Below are 12,769 nucleotides of genomic sequence, written 5' to 3'. Positions count from 1 at the left end.
TGTCTGTGCTTGAAGTGTTAGGCTATAAAACTCAAAGGAAGCTAGTGTTCTGTGCTCAGTCGTGTCTGACTCTTTGCAACCCCATGGATTTTAGCTCACCAGGCTCCTGTATCCATGGAATTTTCCAAGCAAGAATACTGGAGCAGGTTGCCATTTCCTTCTCCAGGGGATCTTCCCTACCCAGGGACCAAACCCTTGTCTTGTGTCTCCTGCATAAGCAGGTGGATTCTTTACCACTGCACCACCTGGGAAGCCCCAAGGAAGCTAGAAGTGATTGTAATTAAGTAAAGAGTGATATTAATCCAAAACTCATTCATTTAAGTTTAGGACTGAAAAAATAGAGCAAGGACTATAAAAGTGGCCAGAAGAATATGCCCCCTTCTGACTGAAAAGAACTGATACAAAAGATGCACAGTGGGGTGATTCCATAAGTGATTAAAATATTCTCTTTTTTTCAGTTTTAGGGCAGCTGCGGGAAACAAAAAGCCAACTTTTCCTATGTCTATAAAGACATCATGATAATAATAATAAAATTAATGTGTGTGTGTTCTTAGTTGCTCAGTCATGTCCAACTCTTTGCTACCCCATGGACTGTAGCCTACCAGGCTCCTCCATCCATGGGATTTTCCAGGCAAGAGTACCAGAGTGGGTTGCCATTGCCTTCTCCGTGAGCCATCAGGGAAGCCCAATAACAATTATCTAATATTTTTCCCATTCATAAAGTGCTTCAGTTCATTTTAACTTATTGTTCTCAACAACCGTGGGCGGTAGGTCTAGTTAAGCCCACTTTACAGATTCATATACTAAATCTCAGAGACATTAACTGACTAGCCTAAGATCACATAGTTAGAAGTAAATTCAAATCCAAATCTATGGAACGCTAATTCTCAAGCATTTCTACTATTGACACTGGTAGAAAACAAATGTTTGGGGTAAAAACTCCACCCTGCCTATCAGAATGAAAAAAACTCTTGTCATCAACAGACTCCTGGTTAAAGTACAGTGATCCTTAGAGGAGTGCAGAGGCTTATCAGAATCATTTGGAATGGCTGTTTCAAATGGTACCACCAACACTCCAGATTTCTCTTATACTTTTCTCAGGGCATCAGGCTCCTTTCTTCCAGTGAAAACCACATTTTAATTGCACACCAGCATTGCTGATGTGTGCTGATGTATCCTGGGACTATGTTCTATCTTTCATGCATGTTGAGACAGGGAAAATGTTTGAAAACTACTGTTTCTGCAGGAAAAAAAAAAAAAACAAAACTCCAGGGAATGTAAAGCCTAGCATGGGGTAGAATTATAAAAGTCTTAGAGCCACAGAGCCTGGATGTGCTAAGAGAGGTTCAAAAATCAGGTGGCTTCTCTTAAAGAAGAGTCAAAATTCACTAGAGGGATATGGAGGGAGCTGGTTCTCCCCCATCTTTGTACCACCTCAGGCCATTCTCTGTTCTCTGGCCACCAAGTTCCCCAGAAAACTGACACTTACAGATAGTATTATTTAGATTCCTTGGGTTCCGGTGCCCTGCAGTGTTCAGCTAATGGAAAGTAATGGCAGGAGATCAGGGGGTAGGAAAAGAGAGAGATGAGCGTGTTTCTCCCCTGTTTGCTCCCCCCCACCACACCCTACCACTCTGGCAGTAGCTGGGTCCCTCCCCAACTATGGCTCTTGTCAGGCAGCTCCTTTTCCATAGCCTGAACTCTCAGTGGATCCTTCCCTCCCCTCTTCTGTCCCAGGAAACAGTTTCTCATTGTTGCTCATCTCTAGTTGTTTCAGTGTTTCTTCTTGGTTTTTTTAATCCCACCTAGAGCTCTATAAATTGTTCTACTAAACTTTCAAGATTTCAAATGAGTATGCAAAAGAACTGATATAAGAGACTGATGTAAAAGTTCTTGGTTATGCCCAGGTGTGTGTGTTTCTTTTAATCTTGCTCAAAACTACCTTTAAATGCTATGCTACTTTGATTAGTTGACATTAATGCAGTTATTTTACTAAAGAATATGTTTATATTTTGTAATAAGTAATTTAACCTAAATGATCCCCAAAGCCTCATATGGCTCAGTCTCAGCTAGGAGTTACATTCAAAGGACACACAAATTGGACTTCCTAATCTTTGGACAGCGTTTTAGACATTGACTGCAGATTTTTTTTAATGGGTCATCCAGGAGTTTTATAAGGAGCACCAACTAGAACATTTTCTGAAATCATATTCAGACTTTTGTCTGCATCCCCCAATTGCACGCCCGGTCTAGCTGCTAAACTTTTTCCTGTTCTGTCTCATTTTCAAGGTTGCCTCACAACTCTACTCTCTCTGTTCACTTCTTCCACTTGCTGTGAGCACTTTCTCTGGCTTTCTAGCCAGGTTTGACCACCAGGACTGACCCACTCCAGGCCACTGGGCTGAAGAACTACACATCACCTGATCCTTCCTCAACTCCCTGAGGGGGAAGTCTTCTGGGAATTCTTCTGATTTTTTTTAATTAATAAGTTTTATGGACAATTTCTGATGAATAAAATTCTTCCTTTCACTTTGGTGAGAAACATGTTATTAGGTTGGTGCAAAAGGAATTGCAGTTTTTGCATTGTTGAAATTTGCCTTTTGATATTGGAATACATTCTTAATAAATGTGGTTACATTATACATCGTTTTAATATATATTTCTTGCTCTTTTTTTTGCTAATGACTTATTACTTGCTATTTATTTTATATTTATTTTAGACTAGGGAAATGATGTTAGACACAAAGCAAATTCAAGTGATTTTCTTATTCAAGTTCAAAATGGGTCATAAAGCAGTGGAGACAACTTGCAACATTAAAAATGCATTTGGCCCAGGAAGTTTTGCAAAGGAGACAAGTGCCTTGAAGATGAGAAGTGTAGTGGCCAGCCATCAGAAGTTGACAGTGACAATCGAGAGCCATCATCAAAGCTGATCCTCTCACAACTACATGAGAAGTTGCTGAAGAACTCAGTGTCAACCATTCTATTGTCTTTCAATATTTGAAGCAAATTGGAAAGGTGAGAAAGCTCAATAAGTGAGTATTTCATGAGCTGACCGAAAATCAAAAAAAAAAATCATCATTTTGAAGTGTCGTCTTATTCTATGTAACAACAATGAACCATTTCTAGATCAGATTGTGACATGAGACGAAAGTGGATTTTATGTGACAACCAGCAACAACCAGCTCAGTGGTTGGACTGAGAAGAAGCTCCATGCACTTTCCCAAAGCCAAACTTGCACCAAAAAAAGGTCATGGTCATATTACAATATTGTAAAGTAATTAGCCCCCAACTAAAATAAATAAATTTATTTAAAAAAAAAAAAAGGTCATGGTCACTATTCGGTGGTCTGCTGCCAGTCTGATCCACCACAGCTTTCTGAAACCATTGCATCTGAGAACTATGCTCAGCAAATCAATGAGATGCACTGAAAACTGCAACACCTGCAGCCAGCATTGGTCAACAGAAAGGGCCCAATTCTTCTCCATGACAACACCTGACTGCACGTCACACACAAATGCTTCAAAAGCTGAACGAAGTGGGCTACAAAATTTTGCTCTTTACCTGACCTCCTGCCAACCAATGACCACTTCTTCAAGCGTCTCAATAACTTTTTGTGGGAAAAACACCTCCACAACCAGCAGGATGCAGAAAATGTTTTCCAAGAGTTCGTTGAATCCCAAGCATAGATTTTTATGCTACAGGAATAAACCAACTTATTTCTCATTGGCAAAAATGTGTTGATTGCAATGGTTCCTATTTTAATTAATAAAGATATGTTTGAACCTAGTTATAATGATTTAAAATTCAGTCTGAAACCACAATTACTTTTTTATCAACCTAATAATAAGGTATACCCTCATTGAAGGGGAAAGCCTTGCCCTTTGGATCTTAAGTCCACATGAAGTCATCTTAAACCACATGAAGTCATCTGAATACAAACATACTATACCCAGGAGGAAATGAATTATCTCCCTTATAGAGAGAACTCCAACACTAAAGACAGAGTGACGTTCTCACCACTGTGGAAGAAACACATTGATGAATGGCATCATACTCAATGTCTGTATTTTAAAGAATAATTTGTCCACTAAGGGAAAAAATCAAGAAGTTTTTGTTTCCTTTCTAGAAAGAAGAAGCAGACATAAACATTTTCTGAGGGGACAGAAAGCATCTCTCTAAATCAAGAAAATATGGAAAGTCTGTGGCCAAATCTATGATGAAAGAGCCAAGAAAGAATATCAAAATCATTCAGGTCTCTTACTAAAAGAAATAAAGACTGAAAGTTATTAAGTCCTATACATTTACCTCAAAAATTCAGCTCTGTTATACAGAATATGAAATAATTATATGAAATTATAGGATAGACTCTAGCCAAGAATAATCTCATCAATTTTTAATGTCACTTTCAGAGCACAAAGCAGAAACAAAGGAAAACTCATGAATTGTACATAATTTCTAAGTTTTCAGCCCCTCTTCTAAGATACCCTAACATTGCTTGCCAAGCATGAGCTCAACAACTGAGAGAGTAGAGACAGATGAGAACAGCAGACTACAAGTGCCAAGCACTTAGTAAGATAGCCTCTTCCAGGAATCACTCACACAGAAAAAAATGATAAGGAAAATGGTTCCTTTTTAAGGCTGAATCAACATTAAAATTCTGGCACATCTTCCTTTGTCTACTCAATGACAGCAAGAGAATGTGTCTGAGAAAAGACAGACCATCAAATTAGAGATCTCTACTACTGTCTTAGTACATTTGGGCTGCTATAATAAAATACCACATGCTGAGCAGCTTATACACAGTAGAAATGTACTGCTCACAGTTCTGGGGACTGGAAGTCCAAGATTAGGATGCCAGCATGGCTAGTGAGGGAGGGCCCTCTTCCAGGTGGCAGACTTCTTGTTGTAGTCTCACATGGCAGAAAGGGCTAAGGATTCCTCTCCTCTGTAATGCTACTTATGAAGGTCCTATCCTCATGACCTCATCACCTCCCAAAGGTCCTACCTTCTAACATCATCACATTGGGCATTAGGATTTCAACATTTGGGTGGGACACAAACATAGCAACTGCTGTAATCCTGAATAATTCACAGAGAATTCACTTTATGAGTAAGTAGCTGGACCAAGAGATGACCTCCAAAAATTCACAGTGCTAAAAATCTCCAGCAAAAAGCACAGTGCACAGAGGAGACCATCTATGGCTCACTTCTTCAGCATCTGTAAGTACTTTCCATGTAGAAGAACCCTATTAATAGGAGCACCTTGCCCTTTTCAATTCCCCAAGGCTTTGAGGTAGGCATACAGGGAAAGGGTACTATCACAAGTGATGTAGGTAGGGGAAATATGGGTTGACAATAAGAGATCTTGTCAGATTAAAGGAAGGGTCTCCACCACAGGTGACACTCACTTTCCCATGGAGATGGAGCAGGACTGAGGTGTCCTTCTGAATGGACCTGTGCAAGGTTCTCCAGCTAAAACCTTACATAATCAGGAAAGCCCAGGGCGAGGAAGAGTTGGATGGGTGCTTAAAAGCCTGGCCTCTGACTTCAGAAAATCTTAGGCTTGAATCCCAGCTCCCTCAGTTGCATTTCACCCTGACCCTCTCTGCCTCAGCTGTCTCATCTACAACATGGAGTTGTTGGAAGGACTAAAGGAAATAATGCGTTAAAGCACTTAGCACAGTGCCTGTAACAAGCACTCCATAAAATGGTGGCTCTGGCATCATAACCTGCATATTCACTAACACTTTTCTCTCTCCTTTCTAATATTAAGAGTTGCTCACCAGAACCTTTCTTAGGCTCTGAAAGGGTTGCACTGGGAGAATCTCTCTCCTTCTCTCTCTGGAGCTAGTTTACCATTGTTGGCTATTAAAGCAATGATTTGACACCCTCCCCCACTCTCTCCCCCAAACCACCTCCCCTTATGCCTCACATGACAAGCCAAAGTCAGACCCAGCTGGAAAACTAGGTAAAATGTAAAAAAAAATCCATGAAGTCAGCTGTTTTCAATTATAAACATAATACAATAATCATACTCACAAACTCCTTTGTTGGGAGCAATAAACTGAAGGAGAAAATTGCATGTAAAAATATTACAACACGAAACATTAACAATGAACGTTGTGCTCCACTTTAACAACAACAACAACAAAAGAGGGGCTAAATATATACCCTGGCCATGGGAATTGTGGCACAACTGAAGTAGCATTAGCTGGAATGGAATTCTGAGATGCCAGTGTATGGCTTGTTTGAAAAACTGAGCACCATCTTGCAAATCAGAACCAGATGGAAGGTTCGATCTAAAACAGATCTGGCCATGCAAAGGGAAAATTCTTCAACTGCCCCAAACTGGCTTTGTCAGCCTGTCCTTGGATCCCAGGGTACACTCTTCAGTTTCAGCTTTTTTTTTTTTTTTAATTTTTCTAACTGGGTTAATTGTTCAGGGGTCTAGGTGCCAGGGCTCAGCACAAAATATCAGGCCTGTGGTCCTAGCTCCCCTACCTTTTCAGTTAGTCTGGCACTAATGGAAAGTGGTATGGCTCTGCTGGGAGCTCAGTTTTTGCATCAGGCTAAACATGGGGATTTAATCCTGGCTGTCTCGTGGCCTTGGCATTGGTCCGCTTATTTCACCTCTTTGTTTCTAGGCTTCCTCATCTCTAAACATAGTGATGTTGTAAGGATTAAATGACTTAATGCACATAAAATAGTTCTTGGCACCTTGTAAGTACTCAATAAACGTTACCTATTATATTATTCCAATTCTCTGCTCTTGCTGATCTTATTATTTCAGTATTTTTTTTCTTTTAATTAATAAAGAACAATAGAAAAACTACAATGTATGAGAGCTGGCCTCATCCAAAACTTCAGGAACTTTCATCCAAACACGGTCTCCCTATACATAAGTAGCACCAGCTTCTAATTAATGACCTTCCAAATGCCTCCAAATCCAATATTTGCACTACAAAGACAAAAAGAGGGCTGAGGTCAGGGTTCTTGGGGAATGAAAAGTTTGCTCCCTGTGTTCTCAAGAGTGCTGGCCAAACCTGTTTCAGAGAATTTCCTTGCCCTCTGAACTTGGAGATGTTTTTAGATATTGCTGTCTTCTAAAGTATTATGGTGTGTGTTTTTTCATACCACAATGCAAATGGTAAAAGTTTATTCAAAGCCAAATTACAGTCAGAAGCAACCATTAGAAATTCAAGGATGTTCTCACAGCCAAATTGCTTCATTTTCACTTCTTATTTTTTGATGTAAAATTACCAGCACTCTTGGAATTTACGGAAGCAGTCAGCAAAATGTGTTATAAACACCTTCTTCAAAAAGACCCCAGAGAGCCTGACTGCAAAATTTCTCACTCTGATAATCCTCTCCATGCCAGTTGTGCATAATTTTAGAGACACTCTGACACAGACCATAGGGTCGCAAAGAGTCAGACACGACTGAGAGACTGAACTGAACTGACACAGAAATTATTTTCCTTCCACCCATAAGCTCAGATGGTGGGCTAGCATGGAGATATGCCTAGAATGTTTCACATGGAATCTGTGTCAATTATTTTGAGGCTCTGGATAAAGGCAACAACTATTTGATAAACTTACACAAAGCCCTGGGGTGATGAGGAGGAGATAAAATGACCAAAACCTGACCTTGTCTTGAAGAAACTTGCAGTCCAATGTGAAAGAAATAATCCTCTCTTCCTATACAACCATTTAATCAAACTGCAAAAATATCTACTTCTGCTTCATTGACTACAAGAAAGCCTTTGTGCGGATCACAACAAACTGCAAAATTCTTAATGAGGTGGGATTACCAGACCACCTTACCTGCCTCCTGAGAAACCTGTATGCAGGTCAAGAAGCAACAGTTAGAACTGGACATGGAAAAACAGACTGGTACAAAATTGGGAAAGGAGTATGTCAAGGCTGTATATTGTACCCTGCTTATTTAACTTATATGCAGAGTATATCATGCAAAATGCCAGGCTGCATGAAGCACAAGCTAGAATCAAGATTGCTGGAAGGAAATAACAGTAAGATATATACAATTGAGATATATGTGTGCTTAGTCACTCAGTCATGTCCGACTCTTTGAGACCCCATGGACTGTAGCCTACGAGGCTTCTCTGTCCATGGGGATTCTTCAGGCAAGAATACTAGAGTGGGTTGCCATGCCCTCCTCCAGGGGATATTCCCAACCAGGAATCGAACCTAGGTCTCCCTCATTGCAGGTGGATTCTTTACTGTTTGAACCATCAAGGATATATAATAAATATCAGATATGCAGATGACACCACCCTTGCGGCAGAAAGGAAAGAGGAACTAAAGAGCCTCTTGATGAAAATGAAAGAGAGTAAAAAAGCTGGCTTAAAATTCAACATTCAAAAAACCAAGATCATGGCATCCAGTCCCATCACTTCATGATAAATAGATGAGGAAACAATGGAAACAGTGACAGACTTTACTTTCTTGGGCTCCAAAATCACTGTGAATGGTGACTGCAGCCATGAAATTAAAAGACACTTGTTCCTTGGAAGAAAAGTTATGACAAACCTAGACAGCATATTAAAAAGCAGAGACACTACTTTGCCAACAAAGGTCCATACAGTCAAAGCTATGGTTTTCCCAGTAGTCATGTATGGATATGAGAGTTGGACCATAAAGAAGACTGAGCACTGAAGAACTGATGCTTTCAAGCTGTGGTGTTGGAGAAAACTCTTGAGAGTCCCTTGGATCACAAGGAAATCAAACCAATCCATCCTAAAGGAAATCAGTCCTGAATATTCACTGGAAGGACTGATGCTGAAGCTGAAGCTCCAATACTTTGGCCACCTGATACAAAGAGCTGACTCAATGGAAAAGACCCTGATACTGGGAAAGATTTAAGGCAGGAGGAGAAGGGGAGGACAGAGGATGAGATGGTTGGATGGCATCACTGACTCAATGGACATAAGTTTGAGCAAGCTCTAGGAGGTGGTGAAGGACAGGGAAGCCTGGCATGCTGTAGTCCGTGGGGTCGCATAGAGTCAGACACGACTGAGCGACTGAACAACAACAATAAAACATACAAGGTTTGCTTCATGCTTATTCTCCTGAAAACATCTCTGAATCTTATTCTCTTATCTGCTTATGAACTACTTTTCCTTTGGCCACCATTTGTGGCTTTGGTCTGTGTACTCTGTACCTTGTATGGAAGTCACTGGTTCTTATTCTTGTATTGTTCATCCTTTACCAAGGTCCCAGAAATGTCTGGTTCCAGGGCATTATTGGGGGGGGTGGGAGAATGGAGTGTTTGCATATGTGGAGAATGGAGTGTTTGTTGAAAGATGGGTATATCATTGAGCTCTTTTCCAGAAAGTTCTTCACTCTCCTTGAGGCCACAGCTATCTCTAGTCTCAGGTTTGAGACATGCTGGGAAATAAGAATAAACAGGTCAGTTCAGACTCCTTGACCAAGTCTTATAACTATCCCAAGCTTCTAAGTTCCCAGGGTGCCCTGAGGAGATTTTCTAGCTATGGATATGGCTTCATTATATCTGGATACATGAGGAAAGTTAATGAGGAGATTTCTAGGTGCCTTGTAACTCTTTTAAGAGCTCTTCTTGGGATTAGGAATCTTGGTTATGCCTGTATGTGTGCCTCAGTAAAGATGCAAGTGGGCTCAGCTAGGACAGGAAGAAAGAGGGGAGGAAATAGGAAAGACGATGCTGTCAGCATCAGGATCTCATGGTCTCTGAAGAGACTGCAGCTGAAAGGTGAGGAACAGAGATGGTGGGAAGGACAGAGAGTAGCACCCAGGGCTTGGTTGCCACTCTGATCACCAAGCCCTACCGATGACTTTCTCTAGCCTATACCGGTTGGAACCAACTATGGGTATCATGGGAGGGTTCTGTTTCTATAAAGAATATTCATAACTGTCTGAGCAGGAAGGAGCAGGGCAGGTATAGACTTGAGCTATGGTAGGGAGGCTAGATTGCACATTATTAAGCACAACAGAAAGCCTTTGGACAGATTTGTGCAGGAGTTGGAACTGTCCCTCATGGCCTTTCCTGCCCTGTACCTCATCTCCACCTGTACTCATATGCTCAGTCTACTGCCTCCCATGCCCTTTCTTTCAGACAATTCCTTTCCAATCTGTGAAAAAGCTGCACTTGAAGGAGTGATGACAAATGTGAATAGGTTAAAACAGGAGCTGAAAGCATCTTCCTTGTTAAATGGACTACTGTCTTTTCACCATTCTACCTCTCAACACTGACTGTTCACGGGGCAGATTTAATAATAATGCCAGTGTAAGTGTGGCTCAAAGAATTCAAGAGCATCCTTTGCTCTGCAGAGGCCTTTCTCTAGATTCTATAGACACTCTCTCCCTAGTTCTAATGACTTGAAAGGGGAGCATAGCTGCCCACCCTACAGCAGCAGAGACACTCAGCCTCCCGACACTGATGCCAACACCTCTGAGGAATCTCTTTCATCACCGCCTCCAAGATTCAGCACTACAAGATCATCCATCACCCTCTCTCTTCCCTCCCTTCTGCTCTCTGAATTCACCAGCAATGGCTCAGACAGTCTCTATCTCGAGCCCTCAACCAAGTCAGACCACAAAAGTCAAGGTCACTGTAAGAGGGCTCGCTGTGGAGGATTAGCAGTAGGAGACAGAAGACCCAGGTCTGACTTAAGTGAGTCAAATTGCAGTGATCCACAGAGCGGTGCTCCCAGATCAGGCCTATTTCTTGTTCTTTTTTTCCCCTTGTTTCCTTGAGACATGTGTGCATGCTAAGTTGCTTTTAGTTGTGTCTGACTCTTCACAACTGCATCAACTGTAGCTCACTAGGCTCCTCTGTCCATGGGATTCTCCAGGCAGGAATACTGGAGTGGGTCACCATGCCCTCCTCCAGGGGATCTTCCCAACACAGTGATCGAAACTGGGTCTCCCATATTGCAGGTGGATTCTTTACTGTCTGAGCCACCAGGGAAGCCCCTTTTTGAGACATAGTTGACAAAACTGTAAGGTATTCAAAGTGTACGACACAATGACTCTATTTGATACACATAAACATTGAGAAAGGATTTCTACCAATTAATCAACACATTCATCACCTCACATATTTACCCTTTTGTGTATATGAAACCATTTTTCACTCTCTTACAACATGTCAATTACACAATACAGTGTTATCAACTACCATGGTGACTATCGTGTTATACAGTAGATCCTCAGACCTTATTCATCTCATAACCGACAGTGTGCACCTTGACTAACTTCTCCTTATTCCCCCCACAGCTCCATTCTAGCTATATCTATCTCTCTGTCCCTCTTTTAGAGCAAAACTACAACAAAGGCTTGTATTAACATGTACTTGTTATTTCCACTTCTCCTGCAATTCTTTCTTGAATTCACACCAATATGGCTTAAATTTACCCCAATCCACCAAGACTGCTTACGACAAGGTCTCCAGTGACCTTCTAATGCCAAAGCCAACACTCACAGTTAAGTCTTCATCTAACCTAACACATCGGGAATATTTGACTTAATTGATCTTTTCTTCTTAAAACACTTTCCTCAACACTACTTTTATTTATTTTATTTCTTTTTTTAAAAAATAAATTTATTTATTTTAGTTAGGGACTAATTACTTTACAATATTGTAGTAGTTTTTGCCATACATTGACATGAATCAGCCATGGGTTTACATGTGTTCCCCTTCCTTGACCCCCCTCCCACCTCCCTCCCCATCCCATCCCTCTGGGTCATCCCATTGCCCCAGTCCTGAGCATTTGTCTCATGCATCGAACATGGAATGGTGTTCTGTTTCACATATGATAATATACATGTTTCAATGCTATTCTCCCAGAATGTCCCACCCTCACCTTCTCCCTCAGAGTCCATAAGACTGTTCTATGCATCTGTGTCTCTTATTCTGTCTCTCATATAGGGTTGTCGTTACCATCTTTCAAATTCCATATATATGCATTAGTATACTTTATTGGTGTTTTTCTTTCTGGCTTACTTCACTCTGTATAATGGGCTCCAGTTTCATCCATCTCAGTAGAACCGATTCAAATGTATTTTTTTAATGGCTGAGTAATATTCCATTGTGTATATGTACCACAGCTTCCTTATCCATTCGTCTGCTGATGGACATCTAGGTTGCTTCCATGTCCTGGCTATTGTAAACAGTGCTGCAATGAACATTGGGGTACATGCGTCTCTTTCAATTCTGGTTTCCTCGGTGTGTATGCCCAGCAGTGGGATTGCTGGGTCATATGGCAGTTCCATTCCCAGTTTTTTAAGGAATCTCCACACTGTTCTCCATAGGGGCTGTACTAGTTTGCATTCCCACCAACAGTGTAAGAGGGTTCCCTTTTCTCCACACCTTCTCTGGCATTTATTGCTTGTAGACTTTTGGATAGCAGCCATTCTGACTGGTCAACACAACTTTCAGAAAGGATTCAGTAGTCACTCTATCTCGGTCTCTTCTGATCTCTGAATCTGAGGGCTTCAGGCCTCATCATTAGATTTCACATCTTCTCTATCTACACTCACTCTCCAGATGATTTCATTTGGTAATTTCATTTCATTCACTCTCTGAAATATTTCACCCTGGCTTGAAATATTCTCTACACTCTGTAGCTCCCAAATTTATATCTCCAACCCCAACATCTAAACTTAACACCAAGTTCATATTTCCAGCCACCTACTCAACATTTTATATGTCAAAATAAATATAAGGTGCTTTTCTACTTAAATCTCTTTCAGTTGTTTCCACCGCA

At 41.0% G+C, this 12,769-nt stretch overlaps 1 long non-coding RNA gene across 1 annotated transcript in view; it reads right to left on the bottom strand.

Moving 5' to 3' along the window:
* The window catches only part of LOC145513401 (uncharacterized), a 189,993-nt gene that overhangs the window by 126,774 nt on the left and 50,450 nt on the right, over nt 1-12,769 (bottom strand). The gene's annotated exons all lie outside the window — the stretch shown is intronic.

The sequence above is a fragment of the Giraffa tippelskirchi genome, chromosome 7 (genome assembly GCF_054371585.1).
Source record: "Giraffa tippelskirchi isolate mGirTip1 chromosome 7, T2T-mGirTip1v1.2.pri, whole genome shotgun sequence".
NCBI classification, from domain to species: Eukaryota; Metazoa; Chordata; class Mammalia; order Artiodactyla; family Giraffidae; genus Giraffa; species Giraffa tippelskirchi.
Note: the sequence above shows the minus strand (reverse complement) of the source record. Positions and strands in the feature narration are given on the sequence as shown.